Consider the following 13,117-nt stretch of genomic DNA (forward strand, 5'->3'; position numbering starts at 1 on the left):
CCAATACTGGAGGCACCAGAGAGTATTCTTGGCAGCTAACACTAATAAGCATTTTTACATTAAACCATGTTTTACTATAGTGTACATATACTAGACTATTTTAAGTCAGTTTTCTATGTCTTGTGTGTAGTTGCCAAAGATAAAATTTATCGAAGGTGAAATTTATTCATGAACATATAAACTTGTAAGTATATATATATATATATATATTATAATGCTTTGTTTCGAATACACAGGCTAACACCAGAAATTAATTAAATCATATTCAGAGTTGAGCCCCTTGGGCACCCTGGTGTTCAACCTGTGTATCCAAAACACTTCCCTTTTGAGGAGCAAATTCTCCCTATCCCCTCCCCTATTTTGTGTATTCACCACTTCAATAATTGTCCATGACAATGTCCCTGGATCCTTATTATGTTTAGACTTGAAGTGGTTTACAAGGGGGGTGGTGAGTTTACCTTGCTTAATGTCGTTTATATGTTCCCTAATCCTGGTTCTGACTTGTCGAGACGTTTGTCCTGTATATTGGATGTCACATGTATCGCAACTGAGAAGATAAACTGCATATGTGGACCTACAATTAAAGAGCGCCCTGTGTGCAAATGTTTCACCTGAATAGGCACTCCTAAATATATTTCCTAGTTTTACATGTCCACATGCTATACAGCCGCTAAAATTGCACTTGTAAACCCCTTTGTACCTTAACCAAGAGGATGTATTTATTTCATCTTGTTTTAATTGTGTGGGGGCTACATAGTTTCCTATGGTTTTGCCTCTCCTGAAGGCAAACCTCACTTTTTGTGTGGCAATGTGAGCGAGCTCGTCATCAGCCTTCAGCAATGTCATGTGCTTGCGTACAATATTGCACACCTGATAATATTGCCTACTAAACTGTGTGACAAAAGTTAACTGTTCTGGTTTGGTGTCACATTTTGATTGTTTCTCACAAAGTAGGGTGGTCCTTTTTATGGCCCTTACTTCCTCACGTGCCCTACATATATCCTGCTTGGGGTACCCTCTCTCCTTAAATTTAGTTACTAGTTCAGTTTCATGCTTGAAATGTTCACTATCTCGGGTACAATTCCTTTTGACCCTGGTGAACTGACCCTTCAAGACTGATTTAAATACCTGTTTCGGGTGGCTACTATGGGCATGTAAAAGCGTATTTCTGGTTATTGGTTTCCTATAGAGCTCGACCTTAACATATTCCAGTTTCACACCATGAAGGGTAACATCCAAAAAATTGATGCTAGTAGGCCCATATTCATGGGTGAACTGTAGGCCAGCCTTATTGATGTTCAGATACTCTGCAAAAATCTCAGCTTCCTCCACACTTCCATCCCAGACAAATAGCAGATCGTCTATATAACGACGATAATATGCAATTTTGCTTCTCTGTCTGTTTTTATCTCCATAGATGTGGCACAGCTCCCACCAACCCATATATAGGTTGGCGTAAGAGGGAGCAAATTTTGCTCCCATGGCCGTGCCACATCTCTGGAGATAAAATACGTTTTCAAACACAAAGAAATTATGTGTGAGGAGGAATTTGGTTACCCTGACAACAAATTTAATGAAATCATCACTGTATTTAGTAGATCTTCTTAGAAAGAAGGCTATGGCTTCCAAACCTAGATTATGTGGAAGGGATGAATAAAGCGACTTTACATCCACTGATAACCAGCCATAGCCCTCCCTCCAAGAGATCTTTTCCACCTCTATGAGGAGTTGTTTAGTGTCCCTCAGGTGACTAAGGAGTTCCCCCACTAGGGGTTGTAGAAGGGAATCTAACCATTTGGATAATGGTTCCAACATGGAACCAATCCCACTGATGATAGGCCTACCCTCAACCTTCTCTAGGGACTTGTGTACCTTAGGGAGAAGGTTGAAGGTAGGAATTCTGGGGTTACAATTATATAAATAATCGCTAGTGCCTTCATCAAAAAAAAACCCTTCCATCCCATCATCAATTAGGTGTGAAAGTTCCCTTTGGAACCTTAGTGTGGGGTTGAAATCCAGTTCGGTATATTGTTTGGGGTCATTAAGCTGTCGTAGGGCTTCTTTGATAAAGGATGCCCTATCCATTAAAACAACAGATCCCCCCTTGTCTGCTGCCCTCACCACCAAATTTTTATTCTCACTTAAAGCTTTGAGTGCTTTTCTTTCCTTAGCACTGAGATTACCCTTAGCTCCATATCCAGAGGTGTATGCCAATTTATTTAAATCCTCCTCAATCCTTCGCTGGTTTTATCTGTCTTAATTATAAACTAGACTGATATAATAAATATAATAGATAGATAGTGTCATGAACCGAGACCTTCCTTAACGTATGTATATAAATACATAAAGTAATACCAAAACTGAAACTGAAAAAACCCTTGTAATAATGAATTATAAATAATAAACTAAGTGTACAATCTTAAATAAATTCAAAAAATAATAACAAAGGCAAGGATCTGCTAAAACAGACCCAATACTGGAGGCACCAGAGAGTATTCTTGGCAGCTAACACTAATAAGCATTTTTACATTAAACCATGTTTTACTATAGTGTACATATACTAGACTATTTTAAGTCAGTTTTCTATGTCTTGTGTGTAGTTGCCAAAGATAAAATTTATCGAAGGTGAAATTTATTCATGAACATATAAACTTGTAAGCCCCAGTACAGCCCATACAGGTAGCAGGGGAAGAGGTAGGGGCAGACAATCCAGATACCAGGATCTAGATAGTACCATCAGAACACTAACATTAAAGAAGCATTTCAAAAATGATCAGGCTGAGGATATGTATACAGGTGATTTAGCCAAAGAGCAAATAAATTCTTCTTTAACCTTTGAAGAATGTTGTGATGTGGTGAACTTGGAGTCACTAGATAGAGAGAACTACTGTGGTGATATGAATTCTGCCCACACCAGTACCATTGGTCCCAGATTCAGAGGTGCATCCAAATTTTACCCTATTCAGTCGAGGGGACCTATCCTGGAAAAATTCCAGCGAAGGATTGAGGAGGATTTAAATAAATTGGCATACACCTCTGGATATGGAGCTAAGGGTAATCTCAGTGCTAAGGAAAGAAAAGCACTCAAAGCTTTAAGTGAGAATAAAAATTTGGTGGTGAGGGCAGCAGACAAGGGGGGATCTGTTGTTTTAATGGATAGGGCATCCTTTATCAAAGAAGCCCTACGACAGCTTAATGACCCCAAACAATATACCGAACTGGATTTCAACCCCACACTAAGGTTCCAAAGGGAACTTTCACACCTAATTGATGATGGGATGGAAGGGTTTTTTTTTTGATGAAGGCACTAGCGATTATTTATATAATTGTAACCCCAGAATTCCTACCTTCAACCTTCTCCCTAAGGTACACAAGTCCCTAGAGAAGGTTGAGGGTAGGCCTATCATCAGTGGGATTGGTTCCATGTTGGAACCATTATCCAAATGGTTAGATTCCCTTCTACAACCCCTAGTGGGGGAACTCCTTAGTCACCTGAGGGACACTAAACAACTCCTCATAGAGGTGGAAAAGATCTCTTGGAGGGAGGGCTATGGCTGGTTATCAGTGGATGTAAAGTCGCTTTATTCATCCATTCCACATAATCTAGCTTTGGAAGCCATAGCCTTCTTTCTAAGAAGATCTACTAAATACAGTGATGATTTCATTAAATTTGTTGTCAGGGTAACCGAATTCCTCCTCACACATAATTTCTTTGTGTTTGAAAACGTATTTTATCTCCAGAGATGTGGCACGGCCATGGGAGCAAAATTTGCTCCCTCTTACGCCAACCTATATATGGGTTGGTGGGAGCTGTGCCACATCTATGGAGATAAAAACAGACAGAGAAGCAAAATTGCATATTATCGTCGTTATATAGACGATCTGCTATTTGTCTGGGATGGAAGTGTGGAGGAAGCTGAGATTTTTGCAGAGTATCTGAACATCAATAAGGCTGGCCTACAGTTCACCCATGAATATGGGCCTACTAGCATCAATTTTTTGGATGTTACCCTTCATGGTGTGAAACTGGAATATGTTAAGGTCGAGCTCTATAGGAAACCAATAACCAGAAATACGCTTTTACATGCCCATAGTAGCCACCCGAAACAGGTATTTAAATCAGTCTTGAAGGGTCAGTTCACCAGGGTCAAAAGGAATTGTACCCGAGATAGTGAACATTTCAAGCATGAAACTGAACTAGTAACTAAATTTAAGGAGAGAGGGTACCCCAAGCAGGATATATGTAGGGCACGTGAGGAAGTATGGGCCATAAAAAGGACCACCCTACTTTGTGAGAAACAATCAAAATGTGACACCAAACCAGAACAGTTAACTTTTGTCACACAGTTTAGTAGGCAATATTATCAGGTGTGCAATATTGTACGCAAGCACATGACATTGCTGAAGGCTGATGACGAGCTCGCTCACATTGCCACACAAAAAGTGAGGTTTGCCTTCAGGAGAGGCAAAACCATAGGAAACTATGTAGCCCCCACACAATTAAAACAAGATGAAATAAATACATCCTCTTGGTTAAGGTACAAAGGGGTTTACAAGTGCAATTTTAGCGGCTGTATAGCATGTGGACATGTAAAACTAGGAAATATATTTAGGAGTGCCTATTCAGGTGAAACATTTGCACACAGGGCGCTCTTTAATTGTAGGTCCACATATGCAGTTTATCTTCTCAGTTGCGATACATGTGACATCCAATATACAGGACAAACGTCTCGACAAGTCAGAACCAGGATTAGGGAACATATAAACGACATTAAGCAAGGTAAACTCACCACCCCCCTTGTAAACCACTTCAAGTCTAAACATAATAAGGATCCAGGGACATTGTCATGGACAATTATTGAAGTGGTGAATACACAAAATAGGGGAGGGGATAGGGAGAATTTGCTCCTCAAAAGGGAAGTGTTTTGGATACACAGGTTGAACACCAGGGTGCCCAAGGGGCTCAACTCTGAATATGATTTAATTAATTTCTGGTGTTAGCCTGTGTATTCGAAACAAAGCATTATAATATATATATATACTTACAAGTTTATATGTTCATGAATAAATTTCACCTTCGATAAATTTTATCTTTGGCAACTACACACAAGACATAGAAAACTGACTTAAAATAGTCTAGTATATGTACACTATAGTAAAACATGGTTTAATGTAAAAATGCTTATTAGTGTTAGCTGCCAAGAATACTCTCTGGTGCCTCCAGTATTGGGTCTGTTTTAGCAGATCCTTGCCTTTGTTATTATTTTTTGAATTTATTTAAGATTGTACACTTAGTTTATTATTTATAATTCATTATTACAAGGGTTTTTTCAGTTTCAGTTTTGGTATTACTTTATGTATTTATATACATACGTTAAGGAAGGTCTCGGTTCATGACACTATCTATCTATTATATTTATTATATCAGTCTAGTTTATAATTAAGACAGATAAAACTGTGCATAAAGTGGATAGCACGGTAACACATCCTAGATTAGGGCAGATAGATTAACTACAGGTGGAGGTGGGTGTCACCCACGTAGCACATAAGATTTTAACCAATTACATGTGATCTGTGTATTTAAATAAACAAACAAGCTTGCACCCTATAGCTACGATTACGGCATTTGCCGAAACATGTCAGCACTAGGGTACGTGGGGAACTACCACTACACCATTGCCCCAAGGATTTAAGCTTTATCCAAAGTGTTTCCTGTTTTATTTCCTTAATAAAGGACATTTTGTTTGTGCAACTACCCGGTGCCTCTATTCTCTTTCTTTGATGCAGTTACATTTGGTGCCAAAGGATCAAGCCCAGGACCACGACAAGGTCTCCCCCTTCCTGGGACTCTAAACCAGCACCCACACAATGCATACTTCTAAACAAACCAACTGGGAACCTCCCAGGATGACACAGGTTTTTGTAACCTCCCCTATGTAAATGCAAAACACAGGAATGGACCGCACTCACAGACTTGAGTGGGTACACATCTTAAGCCACAGCAAACTCCACAGTCCTGAACACTGAGAGACAGGTGCAAAGTTCCCAGCAACCCAGGCAGTTAACCCCAGAGCAGAGGCGTAACTAGAAACCACAGGGCCCAGGTGCAAGAATCTAAGAAGGGCCCCCCCCCCCAAAAAAAATGGGAATTTGATACATATATATATAATAGATAAGAGGCGGCACTCACTGGTCTTTCCAAAGTGTACTTTAATATAACAAAGTGACGTTTTGGGGACACACTCCCCTTCCTCAGACAAGCCTGGCTTTGGAAAGACCAGTGAGTGCCGCCTCTTATCTATTATATTCAACCGTTGGCACCCTGGCGTTTGCTGTTGTGGTGAGAGTGCTCTTTTTTGAATTATATATATATATATATATATATATATATATATATATTTACATTTAACACAGAAACAAAAAATGTGAATCAGATTACATGTCTGCAAAAGGAGGTACCCTGTGCCCACAGTCTGTGAGATGGTCTGACCCCTATTACTGTATGTAGTGACACTGTTTAACCCACCAGTACTGTATATAGTGAGTTAGTGACACAGTCTGTAATCTGCCGGTGAGATGGCTGGCCTGACCCTACCCGCCCCAGTACTTATAGAGTGACTACAGTAGTCTGTGACATGGTACAGCCCCCCGTACTGTATACAGTGGTACTGTATAGTGACACTGTTTACCCTCTGCCCCCCCCCATGCTGTAGTAACAAGGTCTGTAATTTGCTGGTTCCACAAACACACACACACACACACGCATAAACACCAATGGATAAAACAGAAACACTAACCCCTGTAGTCAGAGACACTAGTGAGGCTTCATGTCACACTCACATTTTTTTTTTAAGGTGGGCCTCCACCCTCAGGGACCCAGTCACAGTTGCGACCTCTGCACCCCCTGTAGTTTTACCCCTGCCCCAGAGCAGCTTGGGTGACAGGCCCGAAGGGAAGCATTTCAAACATTATCAACACAACACAGAAAACCTGGCACTCACCAGGAGATTCACAGTAATGCTTAAAAGAAAAACTGGGGGAAGTCAGTTACATTTGGCCCCAAAGGATCAAGCCCAAGATAACTACAAGGTTTCCCCTTTCCTGGGACCCTAAACCAGCACCCCACACAATGCATACTTCCAAACAAACCAACTGGGAACCTCCCAGGGTGACACAGGCTTTTGTAACCTCCCCTATGTAAATGCAAAACACAGGAATAGACCACACTCACAGACTGGGCTGGTTACACATCCTAAGCCACAGCAAACTCCACAGCCCTGAACACTGACAGACAGCTGCAAAGTTCCCTGCAACCCAGGCAGTTAACCCCAGAGCAGCCTGGGTGATAGGCCCGCAGGGAAGCATTACAAACATTATCAACACAACACACAGAAAACACACAGAAAATATGTTGGTTTGTTTGGAAGTATGCATTGTGTGGGTGCTGGTATAGGGTCCCAGGAGGGGGAGACCTTGTTGTGGTCCTGGGCTTGATCCTTTGGCTCCAAATGTAACTGACTTCCCCCAGTTTTGCTTTTAAACATTACTGTGAATCTGCTGGCAAGTGCCAGGTTTTCTGTGGGTTGTATATATATATATATATAGAATGTCCCAAAATGGATTAGCACTCTCACCTTATATAGGCAACTGCCAGGATGTCAGGAAATGTGGATTCAATTCAAATGCATAAAATATATTCGCACTCACTGGGCTTATATGGAAAAATCTTTATAGAAGTGACGTTTCGGGGCACACCACGTCTGAGGAAGGGGTGTTGTGCCCCGAAACGTCACTTCTATAAAGTGTTTTTCCATATAAGTCCTGTAAATGTGGATATATTATTTGCATTTTTATATATATTTATGTATATATACTGTATAAATAACATTTATTTTTTAAATATCTATAGCTATATTTTTATGTGAATATTTATATATATATATATATATATATATATATATTATACATACACACATAGATGAATACTGTATATTGAAATTTATATAGGAATACATACTAACTTTTTCTTCTAAGTTAAGCTTTCAAGTATTTACATTCAAAGCATAAAATCAATTACAATAAAATCCGTTATTTACAATTATATATGGGATTTTTATTTTTTTTCAAAACACTCTCATTGAATACTTATTAAAGGGTCAGTAAATTCACACTTTGTTAAAGTTTACACTATGTTCCTCTGAAACATTACATTCAAACATCATTGTTTATTTTAAAAAAATATTAATTTCAAGATGTTTTATTAAAGATTACTTTTTACAGTGTAACCGTTAATGGCCGTCCATTCGCTAACCCCTCCATGACATCTCTATTGTGGGCAGTATAGACCAAGGCCTCTAGTTATCAACGTGTCTACTTACCTGCCTTCGCCGGCCCAATATGCCCGGCTAAGCTCGCCTACCATCGCCGCCACGGACCTGAAAAATTTTGCCAAAGTTATCAATAAATCTGTCAAAAAGCCGCGCACCAAGTACGGGGCGATAAGCAGTGGACTGTGATAGTTATCACTCATCCGATCTCGCTGCTCTTCGGCTTTTTGACAACTTTATTGATAAGCTGTCACTAAGCACCCACACTAACTACACTGTTCTACCCCCTATACCGGCGCCCCAGGAGCCCCCCGCAACTAAATAAAGTTATTAACCCCTAAACCGCCGCTCCTAGACCCTGCCACAACTCTTATAAATGTATTAACCCCTAAACCGCCGCTCCCGGACACCGCCGCCACCTACATTATACCTAGTAACCCCTATCCTGCCCCCCTATACCGCCGCCACCTATAATATATTTAATAACCCCTATCCTGCCAATCCCAGACCTCGCCGCAACTAAATAAATATTTGAACCCCTAAACCGCCGCTCCCGGACCCCACAGCAACCTATATTAAACTTATTGACCCCTAATCTGCCCCCCCTACACCGTCGCCACCTATAATAAATTTATTAACCCCTATCCTGCCCCCCCCTACACCGCCGCCACTGTAATAAAATTATTATCCCCTAAACCTAAGTCTAACACTAACCCTAACACCCCCCTAACTTAAATATTAATTAAATAAATCTAAATAATATTTCTCTTATTAACTAAATTAATCCTATTTAAAACTAAATACTTACCTTTAAAATAAACCCTAATATAGCTACAATATAAATAATAATTATATTGTAGCGATCTTAGGATTTTTTTTTTTTTACAGGCATATTTCAATTTATTTTAACTAGGTACAATAGCTATTAAATAGTTAATAACTATTTAATAGCTACCTAGTTAAAATAAAGAGAAATTTACCTGTAAAATAAATCCTAACCTAAGTTACAATTACACCTAACACTACACTATACTTAAATACATTATTCCTATTTAAAACTAAATACTTACCTGTAAAATAAACCCTAAGATAGCTACAATGTAATTAATAATTACATTGTAGCTATTTTAGGATTTATATTTATTTTACAGATAACTTTGTATTTATTTTAGCTAGTTAGAATAGTTATTAAATAGTTATTAACTATTTAATATCTACCTAGCTAAAAGAAATACAAAATTACCTGTAAAATAAATCCTAACCTAAGTTACAATTAAACCTAACACTACACTATCATTAAATTAATTAAATAAATTACCTACAAATAACTACAATTAAATTCAATTAAATAAACTAACTAAAGTACAAAAAATAAAAAAAGCTAAGTTACAAAAAATAAAAAAAATAAGTTACAAACATTTCAAAAATATTACAACAATTTTAAGCTACTTACACCTAATCTAAGCCCCCTAATAAAATAACAAAGCCCCCCAAAATAAAAATTTCCCTACCCTATTCTACATTAAAAAGTTACCAGCTCTATTACCTTACCAGCCCTTAAAAGGGCCTTTTGCGGGGCATGTCCCAAAGAAAACATCTCTTTTGCCTGTAAAATAAACATACAACCCCCCCAACATTACAACCCACCACCCACATACCCCTACTTTAACCCAAACCTTCCTTAAATAAACCTAACACTACCCCCCTGAAGATCATCCTACCTTGAGCCGTCTTCAGCCAGCCGACCACCGATGAAACCAAAGAGGAGATCCGCAGTGGCAGAAGTCATCATCCAAGGGGCGCTGAAGAAGTCTTCCATCCGATTGAAGTCATCATCCAGGCGGCACTGAAAAAGTCTTCCATCCGATTGAAGTCTTCATCCAAGCGGCGTCTTCAATCTTCATCCATCCGGAGCGGAGCGGAGCCATCTTCAGACGAGCCGACGCAGAGCCATCCTCTTCTTCCCGACGACTAACGACGAATGACGGTACCTTTAAGTGACGTCATCCAAGATGGCGTCCCTTCAATTCCGATTGGCTGACAGGATTCTATCAGCCAATCGGAATTAAGGTAGGAAAAATCTGATTGGCTGATTGAATCAGCCAATCAGATTCAAGTTCAATCCTATTGGCTGATCCAATCAGCCAATCAGATTGAGCTCACATTCTATTGGCTGTTCCGATCAGCCAATAGAATGCGAGCTCAATCTGATTGGCTGATTGGATCAGCCAATCGGATTGAACTTGAATCTGATTGGCTGATTCAATCAGCCAATCAGATTTTTCCTACCTTAATTCCGATTGGCTGATAGAATCCTATCAGCCAATCGGAATTGAAGGGACGCCATCTTGGATGACGTCACTTAAAGGTACCGTCATTCGTCGTTAGTCGTCGGGAAGAAGAGGATGGCTCCGCTTCGGCTCGTCTGAAGATGGCTCCGCTCCGCTCCGGATGGATGAAGATTGAAGACGCCGCTTGGATGAAAACTTCAATCGGATGGAAGACTTCTTCAGCGCCGCCTTCAGCTCTTCTTCGGTTCCATCGGTGGTCGGCTGGCTGCAGGCGGCTCAAGTAGGATGATATTCAGGGGGGTAGTGTTAGGTTTATTTAAGGGGGGTTTGGGTTAGAGTAGGGGTATGTGAATGGTGGGTTTTAATGTTGGGGGGGGTTGTATTTTTATTTTACAGGCAAAAGAGCTGTTTTCTTTGGGGCATGCCCCGCAAAAGGCCCTTTTAAGGGCTGGTAAGGTAATAGAGCTGGTAACTTTTTAATGTAGAATAGGATAGGGAATTTTTTTTATTTTGGGGGGCTTTGTTATTTTATTAGGGGGCTTAGATTAGGCGTAAGTAGCTTAAAATTGTTGTAATATTTTTGAAATGTTTGTAACTTATTTTTTTTATTTTTTGTACTTTAGTTAGTTTATTTAATTGAATTTAATTGTAGTTATTTGTAGGTAATTTATTTAATTAATTTAATGATAGTGTAGTGTTAGGTTTAATTGTAACTTAGGTTAGGATTTATTTTACAGGTAATTTTGTATTTCTTTTAGCTATGTAGTTATTAAATAGTTAATAACTATTTAATAACTATTCTAACTAGCTACAATAAATACAAAGTTACCTGTCAAATAAATATAAATCCTAAAATAGCTACAATGTAATTATTAATTACATTGTAGCTATCTTAGGGTTTATTTTACAGGTAAGTATTTAGTTTTAAATAGGAATAATTTATTAAAGTATAGTGTAGTGTTAGGTGTAATTGTAACTTAGGTTAGTTTTTATTTTAGAGGTAAATTTCTCTTTATTTTAACTTGGTAGGTATTAAATAGTTATTAACTATTTAATAGCTATTGTACCTAGTTAAAATAAATTGAAAGTTGCCTGTAAAATAAAAATAAATCCTAAGATAGCTACAATATAATTATTATTTATATTGTAGCTATATTAGGGTTTATTTTAAAGGTAAATATTTAGTTTTAAATAGGATTTATTTAGTTAATAAGAGAAATATTATTTAGATTTATTTAATTAATATTTAAGTTAGGGGGGGTGTTAGGGTTAGTGTTAGACTTAGGTTTAGGGGTAAATAATTTTATTACAGTGGCGGCGGTGTAGGGGGTGCAGGATAGGGGTTAATAAATGTATTATAGGTGGCAACGGTGTAGGGGGGCAGATTAGGGGTTAATAATTTTAATATAGGTTGCTGCGGGGTCCGGGAGCGGCGGTTTAGGGGTTAAACTATTTATTTAGTTGCGGCGAGGTCCGGGATCCGCAGGATAGGGGTTAATAACTTTATTATAGGTGGCGACGGTGTAGGGGGGGCAGGATAGGGGTTAATAGGTATTATGTAGGTGGCAGCGGGGTCCGGGAGCGGCAGTTTAGGGGTTAACATGTTTATTATAGTTGCGGTGGGCTCCGGGAGCGGCGGTTTAGGGGTTAATAAGTTTATTAGAGTGGCGGTGGGCTCTGGGAGTGGCGGTTTAGGGGTTAATAAGTTTATTAGCGTGGCGGTGGGCTCCGGGAGCGGCGGTTTAGGGGGTAATACATTTATTTAGTTGTGGCGGTGTAGGGGGGGACAGATTAGGGGTGTTTAGACTCTGGGGACATGTTAGGGTGTTAGGTGTAGACAGCTCCCATAGGAATCAATGGGATGTCTGGCAGCAGCGAACATGAACTTTCGCTATGGTCAGACTCCCATTGATTCCTATGGGATCTGCCGCCTCCAGGGCGGCGGTTTGAAAACCAGGTACGCTGGGCCTGAAAAGTGCCGAGCGTACCTGCTAGTTTTTTGATAACTAGCAAAAGTAGTCAGATTGTGCCGAACTTGTGTTCAGAACATCTGGAGTGACGTAAGAATCGATCTGTGTCGGACTGAGTCCGGCGGATCGAAGCTTACGTCACTATATTCTACTTTTGCCGGTGTCTAGGGCTTGATAACTAAGGCAAATCAGCCTCGCCACAAATACGCTGCGGAATTCCAGCGTATTTGAGGTTGACGGCTTGATAACTAGGGGCCCAAATCTGTACTTCCCACATGCTAATGAGGTTACGCCAAGTTTTCCTCCCACTGAAGCTCGCTCACGCTTCTGTGTCTACAGAGCGGCTTTTTTTTCTGACCTTGCTACAGCGCATGCGTCAATGTCGTATTTATACATCAAATCAAATGCGCAATTGCAAAATTAGGCGCATGCTCTATTATATACGATGTTCTAAGCATCGATCGCTTCATGTGAACGTCAGATTTTGGGCATGCGCAGAACTCAGTAAAGAGGAAACCAGAAGTAAATG

Source organism: Bombina bombina, chromosome 8 (genome assembly GCF_027579735.1).
Source record: "Bombina bombina isolate aBomBom1 chromosome 8, aBomBom1.pri, whole genome shotgun sequence".
NCBI lineage: Eukaryota > Metazoa > Chordata > Amphibia > Anura > Bombinatoridae > Bombina > Bombina bombina.